The sequence below is a fragment of the Lygodium microphyllum genome, chromosome 8 (assembly GCF_053477565.2).
Source record: "Lygodium microphyllum isolate KBCC chromosome 8, Lygodium_microphyllum_v1.1.10, whole genome shotgun sequence".
Lineage (NCBI taxonomy): Eukaryota > Viridiplantae > Streptophyta > Polypodiopsida > Schizaeales > Lygodiaceae > Lygodium > Lygodium microphyllum.
Window position 1 is genome coordinate 124,358,066 of NC_141142.1, and position 10,123 is coordinate 124,368,188.

General features: G+C 40.9%; 1 pseudogene; it reads left to right on the forward strand.

Moving 5' to 3' along the window:
• The first annotated feature begins 1,444 nt into the window (after positions 1–1,444).
• LOC148032822 (small ribosomal subunit protein uS3y pseudogene) lies at positions 1,445–6,856 on the forward strand (annotated as a pseudogene).
• Positions 6,857–10,123: the final 3,267 nt, after the last annotated feature.

Sequence of the window (10,123 nt, forward strand, 5' to 3'; positions counted from 1 at the left end):
GGCCAAAATAAATAAAAGATATTCTCTGAAAAGAAGTGGTCAATATTCTTACAAGCCCTGGGTTTTGGTAACCCTAGCTTGATGCACAGTCTGTTAGGGGGAGGAAGCTCTAGTACTTCCCCCCTTCTAATCAACTCATCCACTTTGAGTGGAGCAATAGTTCCAGTTGTTTTAACTCCTGCAAAGAATTTGGTTGTTTTCATGGCTAATGGAACAACCTATTGCTATACCTGCTGAAACGGTGGATTTTCTAGCTTTAGGGTTTCCTCTACCCATTTTTAATGGGTTAGCAAAAGAAGACGTGGAAGTGCATATTAACGAATTCCAGAAGTTCATGTTCAACTGATAGATTCAAGACAAAGGACACTTAATGATGTTCTTACACATGACTTTGAAGGGACGCACCATAGTGTGGTATCACACCCTAGAGGCTGGAACCATCACTATGATTGATTTATTCTTTGCAGCCTTTTGATGAGAGTCTATCCTTGAAAGGGGAGGGCGGTATTGGTTGTGTGTCCTTAATGTTACAGATCAAGAACCCCATGAGAATGCCAATAAATTGGAGGTGTTTCAGAAATTGCAAACCTATATCCCCATTCGAGCTGCTCCTCAACTACGATATTTTTTGAATGGATTGAATTTTAATATTCAAATGCAATTGAGAAATGTTGCTCTTGCCGACATTGATACAACTATTACACAAGAAGAAGAGGTAGAATCATGATTATAAGTGGTTTATGCCTCTAGGTTAAATTGGAATGCAAGTTTAGGGTTTGGAAATACTTTAGCACTCACAAACGAAGGCCAAGAGATACCCATGAGTCCTCGTAATGGGAGAGAAAGCATAATTCCCAATGTGCCCATGTTGTTAGCTCCTCCTAGTCTAACCATGCCAATGTCAAGTCAAATGGTTCCATCGACTGTTGAAAGCCCAACGATAAATCCTATCATTATTCTAGGGAATTAATAGCCAATCCCTAATGAAGTCAAGTGTGATCGTGGCTACGAGTCAAGCGCCTCAAATGTCTTTAGCAAAGTTAAGAATATGATGAAGCACTATGTTGATATGATTAGCAAACAATATAGACAAATAGTCATTGATGTTAATTTCCTTAAGAAGAAACAAAACTTGATAGGGATTCTATGCCTTGAAGAGGGTGACCAATCAAGATTCAGTTGTAACTAGTGTGGTGGTCAACATTTCCGTAGGAATTGTCCAAACGTCAAATGAGACATATGTGGGAAGTCCAGCCATTTAGTTAGTACCTAATGGAGTAAGATTGGCTCTCTCTAGTAAGGAAGTAAACAACCAGATCTAGTTAACCATCAAGTGCAAAGGAATAACCTCCAGCAAGATGAAGGACCAAAGCAAATATTACAAAGGGGGAAAGTTGTGGTAGTGGAGCTGCCTAGTGGTAGAGGTGTCAGCCTTATCAAAACTATGTGTGTCAATAACATTGAAGCTTCTAATTTAAGAGCCATTACAAGAAGGAAAAATGCTAAAGAAGGCAATAGGGATAATGCAAAACCTATTGAGGTAAACCCTAAACAAGATGATAAAGGAAGGTAAGTCCTTAACCCTAATGTAGGATTTGGTCATCTAAAAGTAGTTGGTGGCAAATCAAAACCTCAAAATGAGTTACCAAAGACAAAAGTAAAAGCCAAAAAGGAGGAGCCAAAGCCAATTCAAAGGCCAAAGGAGAGAATTGTATAGTGGGAGAAGAAAACTATTGCTAACTATCATGAGTTTGATTTAGCAAGTTCTCTTTGCGACATATAGCCTCATGTGAACTTGCTGGAATTGATCAAGCTATCTCCAAAAGTGCGCAAGGAATTTAAGAAGATTATATGCACATTGAGCCCTTGTGGCAATAGCTCGGGTGGGAGAGGGTTGATTTGAGCATGCTGAAAAGCATTGTCCAAGGGTGGCAGCGTATATTGATGGAATATTAGTGGATCATGATATTGTAGACATGCGATCCTCCATCAACATCATGAGTTTGGAATTGATAGAAAGGCCAAGCTATCAAGTATTTGTTAGGAAGGCCATGGATATTGCAATCTGACTACTAAGAGGATATACTTGTTGGTTGTTTGATTTTTGCAGGGGTGCTAGTCATGTTGTAGTAGATACATAACCTGAGTCTCCCCAAAGTGAGAGAGCTCCTTTATCCTCATCAAAATTATATGCATTAGAGGAATCACCTAGCAGTGAGACTTCGTCAAGTGATGAATCAAAAGAGGAGTCCACTATAGAGGATATATACTAGGTGACTCTCAATGAGACAATTGAAGCTCAAGATAGAATAAGATATGCGGATGTAATTGAGCTAGATCTCACTACGTTGAATGTTCCACAACCTATTAAATTAGGGGCTGCGCTCAGTCTAGAAGAGAGGAGGGACTATGTGTCCCTAATCCTAGAATTTTGAGACATATTTGCCTGGAGTTATGATGAGCTGAGAGGCATTCCTCCCAACCTGGCTGTCCATACCATTCCTCTAAAGGAAGGTAGTTGTCCTCTATATTAAAAAGTAAGGCATATGACTTTCAAACTAAGAGACGACTATTTGAAGAGTTACATAAATTGTGAAAAGTTGGTTTAATCTTCCCTGTTCAGCACACTGAATGGTATTTACCTGTTGTTATCAGGAAGAAGAAAAATAATCAAATCCAGTTGTTTGTAGACTTGAGAGAGCTTAATAAGCAGACAGTTAAGGACTACTATCCATCGCCCTTTATTGATTAGATTTTGGACTAGTTATCGGGTAGGAAAATATATTCATTTATGGATTTCTTTGTGGGATACAACCAGATGGCAATTGTAGAAGAAGATAAGCTAAAAACAACTTTCATTACTATCTTCGCTATACCTTTCATACCATGTAATGGCATTTGGTTTATGCAATGCACCTCGTTCATGGAAACAAACAATAGACAAGACCTTAGGTGACATCTCCCCAAAGTAGTTGAGAGTATTTATCGATGACCTGGCGGGGGGCAACCACCATTAGAGAAATGCAATTGATTATTCTAAGAAAGTGTTTTGAGTGCTGCAAATAATTTTGCATAGTTCTTAACCCATGGAAGTGCATCTTTGGGGTGCCTTATGGCTATTGCTAGGCCATGTGGTCAGTTCAGTAGGGATCACGATGACTCACCCTAAAAAAATCATTGTTTAGCCCAAATCTGGGAGAAAAAAATGGCATCATTCGATTACCTTTGCTAGTCGAAAGTTGGCCATATCAGAAATCAACTACACCTATATGGAGAAGTTATGCTTTGCAATGGTGTTTGCGACAAAAAAATTCAGGCACTACATCCTCTATGGAAAGGTAGTATTTTATACGAAGGTGGACGGGCTTAGATTGTTGATGAACAAGCTATAGCCACCCGCCGACAATTTAGCAAAGTGGTTAATGACTTTGTAGGAGTTCAATTATGGGATTAGAAGTAAGACACCAAAGTTGCAGGGCATTGTTGAATGTCTTCTAAATTTTGGGGAGCCAAAGGAGACTTGTTTGGCTGAAGGAAGCGATATGGCAATATTGTTTAAAATTGATACAGTCTCCATTCCATCATGGTATGCTACCATAATGCACTATTTATTCATAGGAGAGGCTAGAACTGCTTTATCAAAGTCTAAAAAGAGGAAAATTAGATAGTAAGCTTTGAAATTTTCAATGATTGCAAGAATATTATATCGAGAGGGGGTTGATGATGTTTATCACTGATGTGTTGTGCCTGACGAGGTTCCATTTATCTTGGAAGAGTGCCATGACTCCCCTTGTGGAGGGCACTTTGTTGGCCAGTTGACTACACAAAAATCTTTAAGAGCTAGATATTAGTGGCCATCCATTTTCCAAGATTCATTTGAGTAAGTTAAGAGATGTGATATATGTCAAAGACATGATACTAGGGGGAATAGAAAGTGGTCAGTGACTCCTATTATGGCTATACTACCATTTGAGAAGTGGGGCATTGATTTTGTGGGTCCTATTACCCCATCTTCTTCTACACATAAGAGATATATCATAGTGGCAATTGACTATTTTACAAAGTGCTTAGAAGCACGAGCAATGAAGAATGACAATGCAAAGGAGACTACTAGCTTCCTACTTGAGCAGATTATCTACCAATTTGGTTTGCCAAAGGAATTGGTATCAAACTGAGGAACACATTTTCTAAATAGGGAGATTAAGAGCCTGACTGAAGCATGGCAGATTAAGCACAATAAGACAAATCCTTATAACCCACAGGAAAATGGGTAGGTTGAAAGCACTAATAAACAACTTGTGGGTATTCTGTCAAAGATAATATCAGAGAAAAAACAAGACTAAGATAAGAAGCTATGTGTGGCTATGTGGACATATAATACAACCTTTAAGAGCACAACTTGTCTATATTGCATTGTTGCAAGTAAGTCAGAAGGCATGGGAGGCCTTTTCTCTAGCACTTCAATCAATCTCTTTAAAGCTATGTATTAAAAAAAGGTAATAAATTTAGAGTTATTACAAAAGAAAGATCAAAATATTTAGAGTACCTACCATAAAAATATCAAAATATCAAGGAGACCCTAGACTATATAACTTACAACTTGGCATTTCCATGGCTTCCTTTTATAGAATTGATGAGGAAACATTGCCTCTCCACACATCTATTCCAATTAGGCTCCAATGAGAACTAAAAACAAAAATATTTTGTAAAAGAGTGGGGATAGACGGGTAGGACACGGGTTAGCATGGGAATACCCAGTTACAATGACAGGGTATATAAGGTGTTGACTGACCCAATTAGGGATCAGTTTTATCAATAATCAAGTCTCTTTTCTCCTTCCTTCTAGCTTCCATGGCTTCCCTCCTCTTTCTCTCTCTTTTCATGTCTTTCTCTCTCTTCTACTAGTATTTCTCTCTCTTCTTCTCTCATCTTCTTCCCCTTTCTCTCTCCTCTTTTGCAGTCTCTTTCTTCTCTCCTTCTCTCTCCTAGGTCTCCTTCATTATAGTTGGTATCAGAGCTTAGTTTTTAGATCCTTCCTTTCTCTCTCCTTCTTTTAGATTTAGTTCTCTCTTTAGTCTCAAGAAACCCTAATTTTCTCAAGTACACCAGGACAAGTATAACATTGAAGACAACAAGAGTCAGGGAGTACTATAGAGATGGCAGATTTCTTGGGAGTTTGAAAAGAGGTCTTCTGTTTCTTCCTTGTAAGCTCCCTTTTGGAGCTTCCATGGAGTACCAAGCCAAGATCATTTCATATCTCTTAGACCTTGCTCCTCTCTTGCAAACGGGTGCTGCCATGGCTTTCTCCACTTCATCTTGAGAATCTGGATCAAATGACTACCACCCCATATCGTGCGAAAGCCCCAAGGCTACCTCCATAATTTTCTTCAAACTTTCGCCCCACTAGCACCATCCCACCAGCATCTATGAATTGGTGACGGTGGCTCATCATCATTCTCTAAGGCTGCATTTTCAATTTCTATGGCCGATTCATCCACATCATCGCAAATGCTCGTGCGACCATGCATATGCACTTCCTATGCTATTTGGTTTTTTCGCTTGGTCCGTGGGTTGCCAGACAATGAGATGTGGAATGTGCTAAGCCTCTCTTTCTTGAAGTCTTGTATCCAGGTCACCTGACTAAGATGTGTTATTCTTGACAATGGTGCACTCTTTAGCATTTTGCAAGTCTAATTTTGGCTTGAAGGATCAAATCCATGTGCTTGGAATAGGAGAGCCAAGTTTGGTATTGAATCATCCAACTGAGAGATTTCAAGTTCAAATGCAACAAGACACTAAGTAGCAACCAATAGTGCTTCATGATCAACATCAAGAGAAAGTTCCACTGTGTTGAGAAAACACAGAATGCATAACTCGTCTCGTGAGAGGGAAATCGCTCTGCAAGTGACGCACGCCTTCCATTATCAACTGTGGCTTGTCGTATGCACTAGTTGATGGTGTGAAGGTCCCAAGAAGATGGATACTTGGGCGTCAAGGTCCGCGTCACTTCCATGTGCACAGAGATCATCATCCGTGCCACCAGGACTCAGAATGTTCTTGGTGAGAAAGGACAAAGAATCAAAGAACTAACTTCTATAGTTCAAAAGAGGTTCAATTTCCTTGAAGGAACTATGGAGCTTTATGGTGAGAAGGTCAACAACCGTGGGCTTTGTGCGATTGCCGAAGCTGAGTCGTTGCGGTACAAGCTTTTAGGTGGTCTTGCCATTCAAAGGGCTTGCTATGGAGTTTTGAGATTCATTATGGAAAGTGGTGCTAAGGGCTGCGATGTCATTTTCAATGGCAAACTCAGAGTTCAGAGAGCTAAGTCCATGAAGTTTAAGGATGCGTACATGATTGCATGTGGTCACCCAGTTAATCTCTACATTGATTCTGTTGTTCTATAGTTCAAAAGAGGTTCAATTTCCCTGAAGGAACTATGGAGGTTTATGTTGAGAAGGTCAACAACCATGGGCTTTGTGTGATTTCTCAAGCTTAGTCATTGCAGTACAAGCTTTTGGGTGGTCTTGCCATTTGAAGGAATTGCTATTGGAGTTTTGAGATTCATTATGGAAAGTGGTGCTAAGGGCTGCGATTTCATTATTAGTGGAAAACTCAGAGCTTAGAGAGCTAAGTCCATGAAGTTTAAGGATGGATATATGATTGCATTTGGTCACCCAATTAGTCTCTACATTGATTTTTTTGTTCGCCATGTTTTACTTAGAAAGGAAGTGTTGGGTATCAAGGTTAAGATTATGTTGGATTGGGATCCGAAGGGAAAACAAGGCCTACTATTCCTTTGCATGACAATGTAACTATTCACACTCCAAAAGAAGAAGAAGAAGTTTGTGCAGAATGAATCAAGGTAGAGGAGAGCACAATAGAGGGAGTGAAATGTCGGCAGAGAGAAGAAGATGAGGCAAGGATTTTCCCTTTGGCTCCTCTGTCATCTAAGGAAGAAGCACAGGGAAGCCAGGTTGAAGAACTCGAGAAAGAAGCAGAGAGCTGCAAGAGTGAAGAGTCAAAGATCCAGTCAGAGTTACTTTTGAAAAGAGGCTTTCTATTTCTTCTTGTCATCTTTGTCTGCATTGTTGCCTTTGGGCTTAGCTTGATTGTTAAACACTGCACCCTTCGATTCTCCTCAGGGAAATCATGGAACTAAGGATGTATGATAGAGAGCAGTGGCTGCCAGGTGCAGATAGGCCCATGGGCATCCCCAGGCCTATTTGGGTTGAGAGGTGTATCGATAGACCTTGATTGTTGCATATTGATATGGATAGAACATGCCTAGAAGGATGGATGGTCCAGTTTTGTCATGACCATAGGGCAATCATGTTTTACAGATAATGGAAGGCCCTAGTTTATTGCACCTTGACGGTGCTGGCATTCTATGCCCACAAAGCCCTGGTATACTGGACCTTGAAGGGGATCTCACTTTAATGATGATTGATGGTGCTATTATGCTTCACCCTAAGGATGACAACAATTTTGCGGAGAAGAGAAGGCCCTAATGTGCTTCACCCTGAAAATTTCAATGCTCTTAGGAGGATAGATGGTCATGGTATACTACAGCCTACTAGTGACAAGACTCTTAGGAGAAGGGATGGACCTGGTATGCAACAGCCCGAAGATGATAGTCTAAGGAGAATGGAAGGGATTGGGATTCTTGGTCCTGAACTTGATGATGTATTTAGAAGAGTACAAGGCCTCAGTGTTAACATAGATCATGGCAATGATTTTAGGCAGATGGAAGGGCCTAGTATGCAAAAGCTAGATGGCAACAATTTTGGTTGGTGGACGCCTAGACATGACATCAATTTTGCAAAAATGGTGGTAGCAAGATATAACGTTCTAAATTTTCTCGCGTGAACTACCTCTTATACGAAATAAGGATAATGATATAGCAATTTTCTACTAAGGATAATGGGAAAAAAAAAATCCTTATCCCCCCCAAGCCGACGGTCGTGATGGAGGGGGAGAGGGGAATAGAAGGTCCAGTAAGCTCCTTGCTGGAGCTTGCTCACACTTGAGGCTATGCAAGTTGACACATAGGAGAGGGAGGATCCCCCTCCCCTCCCCTATTTAAACAGACGAGGGCTACTATGACGAGGAGAGGGAAGGTAGAACGCTGCATTGATGGATTGCGTCGGAGCCATCAAACTACCACCATTGAGGAGGAGCTTGACGCTGTGAGAGTGAGGGGACGAGGCGCTGATGTACGCCAAAGGACTGGACGACATCGGCTCTGCTGTCATCCGTGCCCAGCCCTCAAAACGCCGCCTTCGATGTTGGCTTTAATTCCCCCCTCCTACCACGTACCTAAAAGAAGCCGTAGAAGCTTCTGAGTGGAAGCTTCTAAGGGGGCTATAAGCCCCTTTCCCTTGGCTTCAAAACCACCCTTCCCCCCCTCGTGTTTAAACTCGTTAGGCCCCTTTTTCTTGGGCTTTATAAGCCCCCTTTCCCCCCCCAAAAAAGAGTTCAGACCTTAAAGGTCTTATCACCCTCCTCCCCACACCCCCCCCATGCTTTATCCCTTAAGCATGCCCCTTAGGCTTTAAAACCCTTTTTCCCCCCTCAGTTTTAACCCTCTATAAGCCCCTTTCCCTTGGCTTCAAAACCTCCCTTCCCTCCTCCGTGTTTAAACTCATAAGCCCCTTTTTTCTTTCCCTTAGCCCCTTTTCCGTGGCCTCTTGAAACCCTTTCCTCCAAACTTGCCTAAGGGTCCTTAGACCCTTACTTATAACCTTTAAGGTTACTTTTTCCTTGGAGTCCCCCATAAAAGGTTACTCCAAATAACCTTTCCTTTTCCCCCCATGTTTTGTTAAAAATCCCTCTTAGGCCATGCAAAAATAACCCTTGGAGCTCTCCCGCACCTTGTTTCTTTTCCACACCTTTCTATTCCCCGTTTGTGCAAGTTTACAAAGGCCACTAAGCCTTCCCCATGGCTTCAATGGGTCTTAGTTCTGAGAAATTTTGAAGCACCCCCTTCCAAAATCCCTACTTCAAGGACGGAGCCTTCTAAAAACTACTTTCGACGGATGGTGCAAGGGAGCGATGGTGGAATTCCAAAGAGGAGTTGTAAAGCTGCTTCCACATCCGAAAAACTACAATTCCGATGCCTCCTAAGAAAGTCCAAGGCATAGCCGCGGGAGGGTCATCTCCCAGCATCCACGTGGACATCTCACCCAGATCCCAGGTTTTCCTTCCTAATTTATATTTAATATTGTTTTAATTCAATCATGCAAGGTTAATTGTTAGAAATAGGATATATTTTTGTCCTAGATGCTCACAACGGAGGAACTTAGTCATCAATACTTTTAAATGAAACATTAAAATTAAAGAAAGCATAAACACATTTCTAGCAAATAGCTTTATGCATTGAAATGAATTATAAACTAGATTATTGTCCATTAAAATAGTATACTTTGTTTAAGACTAGATGTATAATCTACGTATCTCATTATTAACCCATATCCTCTTCGCAATGAATCATCATGGAAAGCGCAAGCATGAAATGATTCTTACGATGCATAAACTCTAGGAAAATATCGTTTGTCAACCGCATAGATTATCAAGAAAAAGGTTGCTTGTTTAGCATGAATTTTGTTCGCAAAGTATAGGAAGGTTAGTTTTTGTTCGCTAAAAGTGAAACTCCTATACCTTAAATACTTGCCCACATTCACTAAATGTAGGGGACAGTGAAATGAAATTGGAAAGTGAGCTAGGGTTTGTCCCTAAGAATCTTACAAGATGAAACTTGGAAGCCCTAGGTCTAACGACGCCAGCCTAGTAACCTGAAACAGATTGTTTCATGACTCCATTGTCTCAATAGTTCGATGCGACACTTGTGCAACAAGTGCGGAGTCATATGATCTTGTGATTGGATCACAAGGGAATGGCTCTCGCAATGAAGTTGGCATGTCCTTACGCAAGTTATCTTGTAGGAGGATGAATAATCATCCTAATTTAGTAGTTTTTCTTGAGTAAAGAAGATTGATTGGAAATTAAAGACCACAGCTGATAAACTGAAGTAACCAATGAACTTAAGGTTTGACCAAGTTGGGTTAATAGGGTATGCCATAACCCAGGATATAGGGGATCTTGCCAAGTTGCAAGTCATCCTGGA